General features: G+C 39.1%; 1 protein-coding gene across 1 annotated transcript in view; it reads left to right on the forward strand.

Annotated features, from left to right (window-relative positions):
- SPTLC2 (serine palmitoyltransferase, long chain base subunit 2) overlaps positions 1–6019 on the forward strand; it is a gene marked incomplete at its 3' end in the record, with an annotated part of 59207 nt that overhangs the window by 37467 nt on the left and 15721 nt on the right. The window lies entirely within an intron of this gene.

A 6019-nucleotide genomic window follows, 5' to 3' on the forward strand; every position in this document is an offset into this window, starting at 1 on the left:
TACTGCTTGTGCAGACTTCAAAGACTGCTTGAGGTCAGCAAATCATTTCCTCTAATTATCACACAGGGAGTCTGAGATGTTAATGGCTCCGTATCCCTGTTGTGTGTCGCTTTCTTATGTATACAGAGGGAAAGGGCAGCTTTTAAAATCAGAGGGGGGAAAAAGCACTGTGGCTCAAGTGCTAAACCTTGTGAAGGTTACCACTACAAACCCAGTGGTTCTTAAGATCTCTTTTAAAGGCTGACAAATGTAAACACATGCATTTTGCTGAATTGCTCACAGACAGATTAGGCTGTTGGGACTGTATGGTGCCTTATGGAACAAAGAAATGCTCCGATGAAAAAGCTCTAGGTTCAGAGGGACAGTAATCTCTTCAGCAACCTGAGAGCAAATATGTGGGAGGGAGGTGCTGCTATGGGCAGTGCATCAACTGATGGACCGCACATAAGGGCACAAAAATGCACACACTTAAGTGACAAATATGTGGCATGTCTCAAATGCCAGACTTGCATTATGGATGGATAGGAATTACCATGGTATTAAGATAGTTGAAATGTTTCCATATTAAATTACAAATAATCCTGTCTTTTGCGTGTACCAAAGAGTTATGTTGTTATTCCTATTGTGGAGCAATATTTTAAATGAGGGATATTTGAAAGAATACTGTGACTATTTCCAAGGATGAGCTATTGGCTGTATTTTTATCACAATGCTGAAAATACTTGGTATTTTTAAAAATGCTACTTAGTGTAGTAAGTGTACTCCACACCAGTGGAGCCTTTAAAAAATTTTGTATTCCTCAGACCTGTACTGAAGTTCACTTTATAAAGCTCAGCAAAATTGACTCTTGGTGACTTGTGTGGTTTTTGCAGGGTTTTGTTTTTTTTTTCCCCCTCCCTTGTTTCATTTAATTACGCCTCAGTGCAGATACCAATCCATCTGTGTGGCAAGAGAGACTAAAGTGTTTCAATTAATAATACAGGTTAATTCAGTAGCTGGGTTTAGAAAATTTAGATTAATTAGGAAATCTAAAATGCAACTACAAGGAAGAGTCATAGTAAAACCTACAGCAAAACTGTTCAGACATGTTTGTCCTTAGAGTGGTATTACATAATTTCATATGGTATTAATTAGAAACTGGTATCACTTCTTCAGTCTTTTACTGAACGAGGTTGATTAAGAGGAAGGTTCTGAGCCTGCTTGCAGTCTGGTTCTGCCTTGATATAAGTGCTGACATGATTAGCAGCTGATCATCTGTGCTGTAGCCTACATTCTTTGGCTTCATTTTTCCAAATACTGTTCATCAGTTAACATTGGTAGTTATGAATGTATTTTCTTCGTGTAAGGACAATTGCCTTTAGCTTGAGCAATTGGATTGACTGGTTTCTGACAATGCAGTATGTACTCAATTTTCACTACTTTCTCATTAAAGTAGCTTTAATAACAGTGGTAATGCTAATGTTTTATAGCCTGCGGGGATCTCAAAAAAGATGATTTTGTAGTATATTCTGTGTAATACAGCAGAGTTGGAGAAAAGTATATTGTACAGATTTACAAAACAAGAACAGTAGAAATGGTTCATTATCGAGATAAGACTAATTGGCATGTGTTGGAAAACTAACAAAGGCCTCTACCTTGTAAAAGACATTGGACTTTCTCTTGTTTGCGCTTTTGCACACTCAGTGTGAGTTGACACACACCTGTGTCTGTGGGCTTTGGAAAAGCCTGCAAAATCTCCATTGAAAGCTACTGCATAGGTGCAAGATATGCTCAAATTCTGAGAAGAGTTTTAAGAGTTGGTAAAAATAGATCTGTATCTCTGTCTCTGTGGAATTTTGTTATTTGCTGTCTCTATTGTGTTATGTCCTCACTGCATGTGCTTGTTAAGAAAGAACAAAAACATTTCCATTGATGTTTATGAAGTTCTAGTGGGGATGGACAGCAATAGCTTAAGGTAAGACCCACCCTTGCTTGCTCATACAGGGGAGACAACTTATTCTTTCCCTGTGAAACTTTTTGTTCATGCACATAACTGTGCTTCTTACGAGGACCAAGACATCTTGTTCTTTATCTTTTACCCTTTTTTTATTAGTTGTGGTCTTCTGGGTGGTAAGTCATCGGCTACTGATTGGAGCTCCTGAACGTCATGAGCAGAATTCTGTACGTTGAGACTTGTGAAAAATCTTAAATGCTGTTTCAGTTGTTATGGGTGGTTTTTTTCTCTTCAGTCATGCTTTGTGTGAATATCTTTTCCTTCTAAGGCTGTGAATCGAATGTAAAATACAGAATCTGAGTATCATTCTTCAGGCAACTGCTGCACGAAGAAAAGAATGTGCTGATTTGATCTTACTTAGAGGGTCAATCGAGTAAACTGGGCTAAGCCATCTTTTAATAATGTTTGTTACCATCCTGGAACTAAAACAACACGAACACTTCCATTCTGTTCTGTTCTATGTAATTCCTGGTAATAGTCACACTTGGACTTGCAGCTCACCTTTTATTTCCTAGGCTTGATAGTTATTTTAGCTTTTTAAAGCGAACGGAGTTTTCTGCTGTTCTGAAAAGAGGATGTGTTTCTTAACCACTTCATTAAATATGTACTGTTGAAAGAAGGGGAAGCCAAAAGTCAAAATTTGGCTTGGAAGCAGACTCAGAAAATGCTTTGAGCATTCAAATAATTACTGTTTTTTATTTGGCAGAGGTTGAAGCTCAAGGGAAAATTTAGCATGTAGTGAAATTCATCCAGTCTCTTGCATTGCTCAAAGTGAAGGTACCATTTCACATAGGCACCTCTCCTATGACAAAAGGCTGAGAGAGTTGGGGTTGTTCAACCTGGAGAAGAGAAGGCTCCAGGGAGACCTTATTGCAGCCTTCCAGTACTTAAAGGGGGCCTATAAGAAAGATGGGGACAGACTTTTCAGCAGGGCCTGTTGCAATAGGACAAGGGGTAATCGTTTTAAACTAAAAGGGGGCAGATTTAGATTAGATATAAGGAAGAAATTTTTCACAATGAAGGTGTTAAAACAGTGGAACAAGTTGCCCAAAGAGGTGGTAGATGCCCCATCCCTAGAAGCATTCAAGCTCAGGTTGGATGGGGCTCTGAGCAACCTGATCTAGTTGAAGATATCGCTACTCATTACAGGAGGGTTGGACTGGATGACCTTTAACGGTCCCTTCCAATGGAAAGATTCTGTGATTTTGTTGTACTGTAACTTGTTTAATTACACTGCAAAGTCCAGTTCTCTGAATTACTACAGTATAATTAGGATGTGTTTCCCTTGCAGAGGAATGTCAGCCTAGGGGATGTTTTCGTCTGGAAGAGATGGCTTTCAGTTCTTTAGCTTCATTTACTAGCTAACCTTTAATTCTCTGTGCTTCACAACCCTTACCTATTAGTCTTCCTTCCAGAATAAACATTGCTACTCCTGCTTTTGAGATGCAAAAATGCAGAGCCAGAAGAGGTGCATACCAGAGCAATGAAGATCTACCATAGGTTACTTAAAAGGCATAGAACATAGGTGGCTTTTTAATGCAGTACAGCTACTTCCCATGTAAAACTTGTGATGGAAAAAGTCTATGTGAAAAGCTTTTAAAGAAGATCCAAAATGCCTCTTATTTTTTTTTTTAATTGTGCATCATCAATGTCCTCTCTGTGAGACTTGTGCTAAGTTTTTAACAAATGGTCTCCTTCAATTCTGTGAGTCTAATGAATCCTGGAGCTGCACAGTGGGAGTCTGACAGACTGGAAGTTGCACTGAACAGCTTTGGGTTTTTATTGAAAACATTGTCCTTGGTTCAAAGGGAAGGTAATTATTCTGCCCTGTAATGATAGCAGCCCCTCCTTTATTGACAGCACACCATCTGGTTGTGATAAATTACATGGCCCTGGCAAGGCTGCAGCTTTTTGGTAGCAATGGATGACTTGGAGGCTTCATGTCCAGACTGGTAGAAAATAAGAAATATACATTGTTTATGGAAATGACATACTTCCTTGTCATTGGTCACAAAGCTTTTGCTTCTTTTTATATCTGTTAGATGCACCTCTAAAGGAAAACTTCAGAAGGCAAGACAGTGCATGGGATTTTTCAGGAGCTAATTCTTCCTGCAAGTTCAGTTCCACTAATCTGTTCAGGGAGAGCTTGAAAAAGTGACAATAGAAATCTTGGGTATTTCAGGCATAATTCGCATGATTTATTGTACTTTACCCCTCACAAGGACTGTTACAATAGTTCTCACCTAGAAATAAGAACAGTGCAGATTATTAAAGGGTTTTACTCGAGGAGTAGACATATTGGTTGGTGTAGCTTCAGGGACGTAGGTTCTTTTTCTGAAAACTTGCCAAGTAGTCAGTTTGCATCTATAAGTAAAAGTTCAGAGTGCTGTTAGGTAGTTTGCTAACTAATTGGTCCTCCTGGCAACGACTTCTTTTTCTTGCTGTCCCAGCCAAAGAATTATTACTTCTTCTAACTTGCCTAGTTATATGATACATTCAGGCTTAGTTCTGTGCTCTTGACAAAAAAAAGGTCTGAGCCAGTGATGATTGTTAAACAGAAATGTCTACAAGAGTCTCGGAGGGGAGAAGCATCTTTGGTTCTTACAATATCTAAATTGTAAGTCCACTCCAAGCCAGGTTTAAATGCTTGCGAGTAGAACATACTGAACATGACTTCTTGTAGTGTCTGATTTGTTGAGAATGTTGGCTGGTCTCTGCTTCCAGATTTTCTTTTATTTTGGAACATGATTCTAAATTTTCTTGCCACATATTACTGCTTTTGCTTTAGAAATTTCCTCAATTTGTTGGTTTTATTCACTTTAAAAAAAATAATCACAGCAACACCATGATGAAGCTTATTCTTGCCAAGTTCTTTTGATACCTTTTGTGAGGCTAATTGCTGCAGAGGGAAGTGTCATCAACCAACTCTGCAAAGCTTTTTAGTCTTTCTTACTTGGGCAGAGGTAGCAGTAATACGCTCATTACTAGTTCTTACTTTCCTACCACTTCTATTTTTAGAGCTGGAGTCCTTGCAGTTATATTTGCACAGTGTGGCATGAATAACATTTATCTTAGATTTAGATGTAAAGAGAAAACACTTTGAACCTGGCTTTGCTATGCTTGTTATTTCTGTGGCTAGGCAGTTTGAACATTCATGGTTAAAATAACTCTGAAGCCATATTGAGTTGTTGCTAAGATTCAGTCAAGTATTTTATGTATAATGAGCAAAGTGCCCTGGCAGGTTTCACTCACTCTTTGGCTGCCAGGGTACATAAGAAGCGGATGTGTATTATTCTGGGGTTTGGCAGCTTGGGCCTTCACCTTTTGTGGGCAAAATAGCTCAGCAGCTTCAAGCGATTTAGGCTAGATGCCTCATATCTATTATGTGCAGCATGTTATGAGCAAAAGTTGCAAAGTGCTCATTAGTATTAGTCTCTCAAACTGATAGACTTGAAATTTCATTCTCTATTGTGGGAGGCAGCGAAAAGTACAAAGTAAACTGAATTAATGTGGGTAATTTTAGCTGTTTTCTACATCTAGTAAGTGATAACTTTTTTGATAATTTAGGATTTATCAAAGAGGGAGTGAGTTTCTGAAAACTGAAACTGTGAGGGTGGTCAGATATTGGAACAGGCTGCCCACAGACATTGTGGAGTCTCCATCTGTGGAGGCAGTCAAAACCCAGCTGGACACAGTTCTGGGCAACCTGTGCTAGCTGACCCTGCTTGAGGAGGTGGATTGGACTGGCTGATTTCAAGACATCTCCTCCAACCTAAAGGATTTGGTGAAAAGTGAAAGTGGTACCTCCTACAGCAGTACCACCCTGTTTTCAGCATCTTGGGATATTTTATGTTCTTACACAGAGAGTAATAAACCTGTAGAACTTCTTTTACATTCCATAAATGCCTTTTCCAGTGCTGTTGGGCCATAGGGAAAGGTGCAGAGTGGATGTTTCTAAAGTCCTTGTCCGTGCAAGATGCATCCTAGAATGACGTCAGTGCATTGACACTTCTTTCTGCTATCGAT

This window comes from Phaethon lepturus, unplaced genomic scaffold (genome assembly GCF_000687285.1).
Source record: "Phaethon lepturus isolate BGI_N335 unplaced genomic scaffold, ASM68728v1 scaffold35055, whole genome shotgun sequence".
Taxonomy (NCBI): Eukaryota; Metazoa; Chordata; class Aves; order Phaethontiformes; family Phaethontidae; genus Phaethon; species Phaethon lepturus.